The sequence below is a fragment of the Brachypodium distachyon genome, chromosome 4, assembly GCF_000005505.3.
Source record: "Brachypodium distachyon strain Bd21 chromosome 4, Brachypodium_distachyon_v3.0, whole genome shotgun sequence".
NCBI lineage: Eukaryota > Viridiplantae > Streptophyta > Magnoliopsida > Poales > Poaceae > Brachypodium > Brachypodium distachyon.
The window spans coordinates 9,041,505-9,053,435 of NC_016134.3; the positions used below are offsets into that span (position 1 = coordinate 9,041,505).

At 49.4% G+C, this 11,931-nt stretch overlaps 1 pseudogene; it reads right to left on the reverse strand.

Annotated features, from left to right (window-relative positions):
* LOC100832065 overlaps positions 1 to 11,448 on the reverse strand; it is a 41,326-nt pseudogene extending 29,878 nt beyond the window's left edge.
* Positions 11,449 to 11,931: the final 483 nt, after the last annotated feature.

The following is an 11,931-nucleotide window of genomic DNA, read 5'->3' on the forward strand; positions in this document are numbered from 1 at the left end:
GTAAAGAGAACTTGCCGGTAACGAGATTAAACTAGGTATGGCGATACCGACGATCAAATCTCGGGCAAGTAATATATCGCGAGACAAAGAGAATTGGATACTGGATTAATTGAATCCTCGACATAGTGGTTCAACCGATGAGATCTTCGTGGAATATGTGGGAACTATTATGGACATCCAGGTCCCGCTATTGGTTATTGATATTTGATCATGTCCACATGTTCTCGAACCCGTAGGGTCACACACTTAACGTTTCATGTTGCTTGGGTTAGATGAGATAAATGATGATGATATCGAATTATGATTCGGAGTCTTGGATGGGATCCTAGACGCAACGAGGAGCTCCGGAATGTTCCGGAGATAAAGATTTATATATGGAAAGTTGTTTTCAGGGTTCTGGAAAGTTTGGAATATTTCCCGGTTTTGACCGGGAAGCTTCTAGAAGGTTCCGGAGGGATCCGGAGGGTTCCACCTTGAGGCCCACCTATCCCTGGGCTAAATGGGCCTGTGAGGGAGCACCCTGGCCTTAATGGGCCGAGGGGCTAGCCCACAGGGCCCATGCGGCCAGGAGGAGAGTCCTGGCCGCGGGAGAGTCCTGGCCGCATGAGAGTCCTGGCCACGGGATAGTCCTGGCCGGCCACGCCTCCTCTACCCCTATATAAATAGAAGGGGGGGCAAGGGAGAGAGACACCCCAAGCTTTCAGTTGGATCTCTCTCTCCCCTGAGCCCTCCTCTCCTCCTCTTCTCACGCGCACGGCGTAGCCCTGCCCGTGAGAATATTCACCATAGTCATCACGCCGTCGTGCTGCCGGGATCTCGTCTACCTCTCCCTCTCGCTTGCTGGATCGAGGAAGGAGGAGATAACGTGAAGCTGAACGTGTGGATACCAAGGAGGTGCTGTCCGTTCGGCACTGAGATTGATCTCATTGAAAGTTCCACTACACCAACAACGATCTCGTGATCGTAACGCTTAGCGGTCTACGAGGGTATGGTGTTCATGATCCCTCTCGTTACATACATCTAGTATATATATATTCTTGGGTTTCTTCCGCACTTCTCGTAGGAAAATTTTTGTTTCCTATGCAACGAACCCAACAGTGGTATCAGAGCTAGATCTATGCGTAGATGTTTTGTACGAGTAGAACACAATTTAGTTGTGGGCGTTGATGTTCATATTGCTACCTCCTTTGTGCACTATCGGATTTTGCGGGATAGTGGGATGAAGCGGCTCGGACCAACCTTACTTGTCTTCGCACAAGAGACCGGTTCCGCAATTAACATGCAACTTGTATTGCATAAGGTGGCTGGCGGGTGTATGTCTCTCCCACTATAGTTGAAATTTGATTTGCAATGGGAGGCCTATATGGTTAATAAGCAATTTGTATATCACCGTTGTGGCTTTTGCGTAAGTAAGAACGGTTCTTTTAGTGCAGCCCCTAAAGCCACGTAAAACATGCAACAACAAAGTAGAAGCGTCTAACTTGTTTTTGCAGGGGCATGTGATGTGGTATGGCCAAGATATGATATAATATATTTGATGTATGAGATGATCATGTTTTGTAATATTTCACGACTTGCATGTCGATGAGTTTGGCAACCGGCAGGAGCCGTATGGTTGTCTCATTAATTATTGTATGACCTTCGTGTCAATGATTTAATCGCCATGTAATTGCTTTACTTTATCGCTAGTAGTAGCAATAGTCGTAGTAGCAATAGTTGGTGGAGGCAACTATACATGACGCCCGAGGACCTAGGCGCCATGCTGGTGATGATGGAGATCATGCCCGTGCTTTGGAGATGGAGATCAAAGGCACACGAAGAGAAGGCCATATCATGTCACATTATTTATGCATGTGATGTTTATCCCTTTTATGCATCTTATTTTGCTTAGTTGACGGTAGCATTATAAGATGATCCCTCATTGTTAATATCAAGATAATAATGTGTTCTCCCTTAGTATGCACCGTTGCAAAAGTTCGTCGTTTTGAAGCACCACGTGATGATCGGGTGTTATAAACTCTACGTTCGCATACAACGGGTGTAAGCCAGTTTTACACATGCAGGAATACTTTGGTTAACTTGACGAGCCTAGCATGTACAGACATGGCCTCGGAACACAAGGAACCGAAAGGTTAAACATGAGTCATATGAATGATGTGATCAACATGCTGATGTTTACCATTGAAGCTACTCCATCTCACGTGATGATCGGACTTGGTGTAGTGGATTTGGATCATGTGTCACTAAACAACCCGAGGGATGTTGATTTTAGTGGGAGTTCATTAGTAATTTGATTAGCTTGAACTTATTATCATGAACTTAGTCTAATTGCCTTTGCAAATATGCTGTAGATCAATGGCTCGTACTACGTTCAATATGAATACTCTCCTAGAGAAAGATAAACTGAAGTCCAATGGAAGCAACTTTACGGACTGGTTCCGGAATGTGAGGATTATCCTCGAAGCTGCCAAAAAGGCTTATGTTTTTGATGCAGCGCTTGGTGCAGAACCCGCAGCAACTGAGTCTGCTGACGTTAGGAACGTTTGGCTGACTCAATCTGAGGACCACAATGTAGTTAGGTGCGGCCTCTTGCTTGGTATGGAACCTGAGCTCCAAAAGCGTTTTGAGCACCACTCGGCATATGCTATGATTGGGGAACTGAATACTTTATTTCAGACCCAAGCCCGTGCGGAGAGGTATGATGCCTCCGAAAGGTTCTTTAACTGCAAGATGGAGGAGAACAGCTCCGTTAGCGAGCACGTGCTCAGAATGTCTGGGTACGCCGACCGCCTGAGACAACTGGGAATTGAGATTCCTAATGAATTAGGCATTGACCGGGTTCTTCAGTCACTACCACCTAGCTATAAAAGTTTTGTGGTGAACTACAATATGCAAGGGATGGATAGGACACTTCCTCAGCTCCTCGCGATGTTAAAAACCGCGGAGGTGGAAATCAAAAAGGAGCATCAAGTGTTGATGGTCAATAAGACCACCAGTTTCAAGAAGGCAAAGGGTAAGAAGGGAAATTTCAAGAAGGGTGGCAAAACTGTTGCCACTCCCGCGAAGAAGCCCAAATCTGGACCTAAGCCGGATACTGAGTGCTTCTACTGCAAGGGGACTGGCCACTGGAAGCGTAACTGCCCCAAGTACTTGGCAGATAAGAAGGCTGGCAATGTCAAAGGTATATTTGATATACATGTTATTGATGTGTACCTTACTAGTACTCGTAGTAGCACCTGGGTATTTGATACTGGTTCAGTTGCTCACATTTGTAACTCGAAACAGGAGCTACAGAATAAACGAAGACTAGCAAGAAATGAGGTGACTATGCGCGTCGGGAATGGATCAAAAGTTGATGTGATCGCCGTCGGCACGCTCCCTCTACATTTATCTTCGGGATTAGTTTTAAACCTTAGTAATTGTTATTTGGTGCCTGCGTTGAGCATGAACATTATATCAGGATCTTGTTTAATGCAAGACGGTTATTCATTTAAATCAGAGAATAATGGTTGTTCGATTTATATGAGTAATATCTTTTATGGTCATGCACCACTTGTGAATGGTTTATTTCTATTAAGTCTCGATAGTAGTGACACACATATTCATAATGTTAATGCCAAAAGGTGCAAAGTGGATAATGATAGTTCAACATATTTGTGGCACTGCCGTCTAGGTCATATTGGTATAAAACGCATGAAGAAACTCCATTCTGATGGACTACTTGAATCACTTGATTTTGAATCATTTGATACATGTGAACCATGCCTCATGGGTAAGATGACTAGAACCCCGTTTTCAGGCTTAATGGAACGGGCCAGTGACTTGTTGGAGATCATACATACTGATGTGTGCGGACCAATGAGTGTTACAACGTGCGGTGGATATCGTTACTTCCTAACCTTCACAGATGACTTGAGTAGATATGGGTATATTTACTTAATGAAAAACAAGTCTGAGACATTTGAAAAATTCAAGGAATTTCAGAATGAAGTGGAGAATCATCGTAACAAGAAAATTAAATTTCTACGATCGGATCGTGGAGGTGAATATTTGAGTTATGAGTTTGGCACGCATTTAAGACAATGTGGAATTGTTTCACAACTTACGCCGCCTGGAACACCACAACGCAATGGTGTGTCCGAACGTCGTAATCGAACTTTATTGGATATGGTACGGTCTATGATGTCTCTTACTGATTTGCCACTGTCGTTTTGGGGTTATGCATTAGAGACAGCCGCATTCACTTTAAATAGGGCACCATCTAAATCCGTTGAAACGACACCGTATGAATTATGGTTTGGCAAGAAACCTAAGCTGTCCTTTCTTAAAGTTTGGGGATGCGAAGCTTATGTAAAAAGGCTACAACCTGATAAGCTCGAACCCAAGTCGGAAAAATGCGTCTTCATAGGATACCCTAAAGAAACAATTGGGTACACCTTCTATCACAGATCCGAAGGAAAAGTGTTTGTCGCTAAGAACGGGTCCTTTCTAGAGAAGGAGTTTCTCTCGAAAGAAGTGAGTGGGTGGAAGGTAGAGCTCGATGAGGTTATTGAACCTTCTCTCGAATTTGAGTGTAGCGCAGCACCAGAAACTGTTCCCGTGCATCCTGCATCAGCTAGAGAGGAAGCTAATGATAATGATCATGAAGTTTTGAATGAGACAACTACTGAACTTCGCAGGTCGACGAGAACACGTAATACTCCTGAGTGGTACAATGTTCGTGTCATGAATGTCATGTTGTTGGACAACGATGAACCTGCGAATTATGAGGAAGCGATGATGAGCCCAGACTCCGAAAAATGGTTAGAAGCCATGAAATCCGAAATGGGATCCATGTATGAAAACCAAGTATGGACTTTGGTAGACTTACCGAATGACCGAAAGGCCGTTGAGAACAAATGGATTTTCAAGAAGAAAACAGATGCTGATGGAAATGTTACCGTCTATAAAGCTCGACTTGTCGCAAAAGGTTTTCGACAAATTCAAGTAGTTGACTACGATGAGACTTTCTCACCCGTAGCGATGCTAAAGTCTGTTCGGATTATGTTAGCAATTGCTGCATTTTTCGATTACGAAATCTGGCAGATGGATGTCAAAACCGCGTTCCTTAATGGTCACATTGAGGAAGAGTTATACATGGTTCAGCCCAAAGGTTTTGTCGATCCTAAGGATGCTAATAAGGTATGCAAACTTCAGCGTTCCATTTATGGGCTGAAGCAAGCATCTCGGAGTTGGAATCTCCGTTTTGATAAGGTGATCAAAGGGTTTGGATTTGTCCAAACTCACGGAGAAGCTTGTATTTACAAGAAAGTGAGTGGGAGCTCTGTAGCATTTCTAATACTGTATGTGGATGACATATTGCTGATTGGGAATGATATAGAACTTCTTAAAAGTGTTAAAGGCTATTTGAATAAAAGTTTTTCAATGAAAGACCTTGGTGAAGCAGCTTACATATTAGGCATCAAGATTTATAGAGATAGATCAAGACGCCTGATAGGACTTACACAAAGTACATACCTCGACAAAGTTTTGAAAAGGTTCAAAATGGATCAAGCAAAGAAAGGGTTCTTGCCCATGTTGCAAGGTAAGATATTGAGTAAGACTCAGTGTCCAGCTTCGGCAGAAGATAGAGAAAAGATGAATAGTATCCCCTATGCCTCAGCCATAGGCTCTATTATGTATGCCATGCTGTGTACTAGACCAGACGTGTGTCATGCTATTAGTTTGACTAGCAGGTACCAAAGTGATCCAGGAGTGGAACACTGGACAGCAGTTAAGAATATCCTTAAGTACCTAAAAAGGACTAAAGAAATGTTTCTCGTTTATGGAGGTGACGAACAGCTCGTCGTAAAGGGTTACGTCGATGCTAGTTTTGACACTGATCCGGATGACTCTAAGTCTCAATCCGGATACGTATTTATTTTGAATGGTGGTGCAGTTAGCTGGAGGAGTTCCAAGCAGAGCGTTGTGGCAGCATCAACAACTGAAGCGGAATATGTGACTGCTTCAGAAGCGGCACAGGAAGGAGTTTGGATGAAGGAGTTCATATCTGAACTTGGTGTGGTTCCGAGTGCGTTGGATCCCATGGACATCTATTGTGACAACACTGGTGCCATAGCCAACGCCAAGGAGCCGAGGTCTCACAAGAATTCCAAGCATATTAAACGCCGGTTTCACACTATTCGTGAATATGTCAAGGATGGTGACATAAAGATTTGCAAAGTACATACGGATCTGAATGTCGCAGATCCGTTGACTAAACCTCTTCCACGAGCAAAACATGATCAACACCAAGACTCCATGGGTGTTAGATTTATTACAATGTAAAGTAGATTATTGACTCTAGTGCAAGTGGGAGACCGTTGGAAATATGCCCTAGAGGCAATAATAAATTTGTTATTATCATATTTCATTGTTCTTGATAAATGTTTATTGCCCATGCTATAATTGTATTGATTGGAAACTCAAATACATGTGTGGATAAATAAACAAATACCGTGTCCCTAATACGCCTCTACTAGATTAGCTCGTTGATTAAAGATGGTTAAGGTTTCCTAACCATAGACATGTGTTGTCATTTAATAACGAGGTCATATCATTAGGAGAATGATGTGATGGACAGACCCAAAACTAAACATAGCTTTTGATCGTGTCACTTAAGTTTAAGTTGCTTATGTTTTATTATGTCAAGTATTATTTCTTTAGACCATGAGATCATGCCACTCCCTAGTACCGGAAGAATACTTTGTGGGCATCAACCGTCATCTCGTAACTGGGTGATCATAAAGGTGTTTTTCAGGTATCCCAGAAGGTGCTTGTTGGGTTGTATGGATCAAGACTGGGATTTGTCACTCCTTGTGACGGAGAGATATCTCTGGGCCCTCTCGGTAATATAACATCCTAATGAGCTTGCAAGCATGCGACTAATGTGTTTAGTTGCGGGGGTATTATATTACGGAACGAGTAAAGAGAACTTGCCGGTAACGAGATTAAACTAGGTATGGCGATACCGACGATCAAATCTCGGGCAAGTAATATATCGCGAGACAAAGAGAATTGGATACTGGATTAATTGAATCCTCGACATAGTGGTTCAACCGATGAGATCTTCGTGGAATATGTGGGAACTATTATGGACATCCAGGTCCCGCTATTGGTTATTGATATTTGATCATGTCCACATGTTCTCGAACCCGTAGGGTCACACACTTAACGTTTCATGTTGCTTGGGTTAGATGAGATAAATGATGATGATATCGAATTATGATTCGGAGTCTTGGATGGGATCCTAGACGCAACGAGGAGCTCCGGAATGTTCCGGAGATAAAGATTTATATATGGAAAGTTGTTTTCAGGGTTCTGGAAAGTTTGGAATATTTCCCGGTTTTGACCGGGAAGCTTCTAGAAGGTTCCGGAGGGATCCGGAGGGTTCCACCTTGAGGCCCACCTATCCCTGGGCTAAATGGGCCTGTGAGGGAGCACCCTGGCCTTAATGGGCCGAGGGGCTAGCCCACAGGGCCCATGCGGCCAGGAGGAGAGTCCTGGCCGCGGGAGAGTCCTGGCCGCATGAGAGTCCTGGCCACGGGATAGTCCTGGCCGGCCACGCCTCCTCTACCCCTATATAAATAGAAGGGGGGGCAAGGGAGAGAGACACCCCAAGCTTTCAGTTGGATCTCTCTCTCCCCTGAGCCCTCCTCTCCTCCTCTTCTCACGCGCACGGCGTAGCCCTGCCCGTGAGAATATTCACCATAGTCATCACGCCGTCGTGCTGCCGGGATCTCGTCTACCTCTCCCTCTCGCTTGCTGGATCGAGGAAGGAGGAGATAACGTGAAGCTGAACGTGTGGATACCAAGGAGGTGCTGTCCGTTCGGCACTGAGATTGATCTCATTGAAAGTTCCACTACACCAACAACGATCTCGTGATCGTAACGCTTAGCGGTCTACGAGGGTATGGTGTTCATGATCCCTCTCGTTACATACATCTAGTATATATATATTCTTGGGTTTCTTCCGCACTTCTCGTAGGAAAATTTTTGTTTCCTATGCAACGAACCCAACATTGTGGTGCGGGACGACCGCAACACGAGGGACTCACCGCACTCCGAGGCTCTTAACTCAGGAGGGGGCCGCCACGTGTGCCACCGCCACTTGGCATGCAGGGTGGCGAATACTGCACCACATTTCAAGGGGAGGGATGCCACGGGTGCTGCGCTGATCCGTCGCACACAGTGGCAAGCCCCTCCCCCGCGCCTATAAAAAGCGCGCCCCAGCCATGGAACGGCTCAGAGCGGAGCCAAGAAAGGGGTTGTTAAGGAGGGCGGTGCCGCGGAGGCGCGATGGCAGTGCATACCATCAGCGCCTGGCGCCGACGGGTGCACTGCCACCGTGCCCTTGCCGCGCCTCCTCTAGCGAGCGGCTCCTGGGCGAGGGCTGCCGCGGAGGCATTGTGGTGGTGCATTCCATCGGCGCCCAGCGCCGACGGGTGCACTACCGCAGTGCCCCTGCCGCATCCCTCCAGAGGACACCTCCGCAAGGAGCAGGGGCTGCCGCGGAGACGCTATGGTGGTGCATGCCATCGGCGCCCCGCGCCGACGGGTGCACCACCATCGTGTCCCTGCCGCATTTCCCTAAGAGAGTGCCACTATAGGCGGGGGTCGTCGCGAGGACGCTGTGATGGCGCCGGTGCCGGCGTTCGCCGTCCGTTCCGGCCCATCCCCGTGTCCCTGCAACGGCCCTCGAGCAGTTTTGCTCCCAGGCAGTGAGGGCTGCTGCGGGAACATCGTGGCGTCCTTGCCGCCCGCTTTCGGCGGTGGTGGCGAGGAAGCCACGATGTCCCTGTTGCGGCCCTCAGACAGGTTTTTCCCAAGCAGCGAGGGCTGCTGTGGGGACGCCGCGATGTCCTCGTCGCCCGCGGTCAGCGGCGGTGCCGAGGAAGTCACGGCGTCCTTGCCGCACCCCTCGGAAAAGGCTCTTCCGAGGGCAAGGGTTGCCGCGGCGTCCCCGCCGCTTCTTTTTATCAGGCACTTTGCAAGGACGACGAGCCAGGAGTGCACCTCCGGCGAACACTTCGGGCGCAAGACTGAACGAAAAGCTAAGTGCTGACGCCTAAATGGCAAACCCACTAAGAACTGAACGTAATTGAACGCTGCTTCGCCAAGTGTGGCCCCGGAACCTGTGCGTGGCCGGAGTGTTAGAAGGACGCTTGCTGGGGGAATGCGCTCCCCGTGTGGCTTCCAGGGTCCGTCCCGGAAGGGCACGGCTTGGAGTAGTTACCCCGCAAGTGGAGTGGCTCCCCGCTACCGCTTGACCCCAGGTCGGCACTGCGGGTCCGTCCCGGGTCCCTGGTCTGGTCAAGGGTGAGGCGCGCGAGTCCCCGGTAACACAAGGAAAAACACGCCAAGGCTAGGGGAGCCGCCCCGCGAGGCAGCACCGGGAACAAGGAACAAGAATTAAGGAAATTAAAGAGCTTGATTATCTAAGTGTTAAACGCCAGCCGCTGTGGGGTTGCGGCAGCTCCGTGGGCGAGAGGATGAGCTCTTGGGGGTCTTCCACTCGGACCCAGCACCAGTCGCCCCGCCACTCCTTCTCAATCTTCTTCCCCGACCGGATGATGAACTCGGACTTCATCTGGTCACGGGCGCGGAACACCACCCTCGACGACATCGCTTTCGCGTTGTCAATCCGGGGGTAGAAATAGTGGCGGAAGAGCGCCACCGACGGCATCACCCCCACGAACGCTTCGCAGAGGAATTGGAAGGTGGCGAGGAGGAATAGCGATGTGGGGTGAAGCTGCGCCACCTGCAGCTGGTACGACTCCATCAGTGCGTGGAGGAACAGCGAGAACAGCGGCACCAGCCCGGTGAGGATGAAGCGCCCGAACACCCGGAAGTTCTTATCCTGGTGCTCGGCGCCCACGGGGAAGATCAGGGTCTCCCCGTGCTCGTTGAACTTGCAAGCGACGGCGTGCCAGATCTTGTCTAGCCCCTCGCCGTTGTAGTCAGGCCGATAGAAGGCGAGCGTGGCCTACATCTCCTGCTTCCTCCAGTCTTTGTCGGCGGCTGCCTTGGTTGCCGCCTCGCTCCTGCTGGCCGCCGCTCTCTTTGAGACCTGCACCTCTTTTTCCTTCCTGGTGGTGGGGGGCGCCATGGGGAGCAGGGGTGGAAGCTAGCAAGAACACTTGGGTGCAAGATGCGAAGGAGGGTGAAGGCGAAGGCTGTGGGGAGCAGAGTGTTTCCCCCTTTTGGCAATAGTAAGAGCTTTATAGCGCCCGGCCGTTTGGTAACGGCCGGCTCCGTACCCTACGGGTGCGCGGGGATAACTCCTAATCAAAAGGAGTAATGCGAGGAGTGGCCTTAACTGTCCTGTTTAAGGGGGAGGTTAGGGCGGAAATCACGCGCTCACTACTCCGTCTGTAACGGCGTGGTACTAGGGGCAGCAAAGGGACGCGGGCCCGAGGCGGATCGGGGCCCACGCGTCGGTTGTGGGCGTAGCCCGGCAACTGACCAGGGGAAAGCTCGTCCGGGAACAGGTGCTGCCGGCCCACGCCCGGGGGCTACTGTCGCACCAGTGGCACCCGAGGTACCACCGTTGCACGACGCGTGGGCTCCGTCCCCGAGTTCCCGGGAGGGTCTCATCTCGGGCAGCAGCCATGAGCAGCCCGGCAAGCTACCAGGTTGGAAGGGCTAGCGGGGCTTCGGGGAATATTCCCGCCTGGACGCCTCCTGGGGAGCCACTTGCCGGGAGGGGGTTCCCGGTGTGTCAGGCCTGGGTGTCCTACAGGAAGCCACTTGCCGGGAGGAGGGGTTCCCGGGCGCAGGCTCCCGCCTGGGTGCCCTACTGTCGCCCAGTGGGTAGAGCAACAACGCCACGTGGGCGCGTGCCGGGCGTCGAGTGTGTAGTCTCGGCAGGGCGAGGAGTGAAGCGCACGGCGCATTTAATGAGCCGACAGGAGGGAAGTTACCCGTCTAGTCAGGTAAACAGTGGCTGTCCAGGGCTAGTTCTTAGGCCTTAGGCCCTTAGCTGAGGAGTTGGCACTCATGCATGCCACCAGCGCACTGAGGGGGAGTTGCCATGTCTTCCTGCTCGCCACTTGTAATGCATGCACCGTGGCACCTGTTGTATCTCCTTGGTTATAAAAGGAGGACCCCCGCCAACGGTCAAAGGGTTCGACGATCACACGGTTCGACGATCACACGGTTCGACGGACTCACGGTTCGCCACTAGCAGTATCCAAAAGTAGCCAAGAGCACTTAGCCAAAAAGAGAGCACCCGGGGACTCTCCCCCCAGCAACGTTTAAACACCTGGTTTTGGGGCAATACAAGCTCAGACAAGCAGGACGTAGGGTTTTACACCTCCGGGTGGCCCGAACCTGGGTAAAAACGTGCATACACGCGTCCTTAGCTTGTAGGTACTCTGGGTACATTACTTTGCAGTTCGTGTACGCCATCGGCCACACCGGCGATCGCCGGAGCGATCCCCGATGCCCCTGCCGAACCTAAAAGGGGGCATGAACGCACGCCCCCGGTGTCGGAGCCCCGTGCGACGACATGTAATATCACAAATTATTTCGTAACATCATAAGCCCCGTGCGACGACATGTAATATCACAAATTATTTCGTAACATCATAAGAAAGGAGTATGTATTGTAACATTAAGGTAGCAGACATCAGTAAACCACTGGATTAACATGATGGTAACATGAGGATAAAAGGTACTCTGGGAATAATATGTACTATGAAAACAGAATGTACTCTGCAGACAGGATGTACTCTGAGGGTACAAATTATATTTCAAAGAATTCCAGAAAATGTACTGACGTTACAATTGTCCAGTAATTATTGACTTTCATTATCCTGGTATTGACTAAGTACCGTCGTTATACTTGCCATTAGTGAAAAGGAAGGTTGCTACTGGTGGGTCCTACAATTT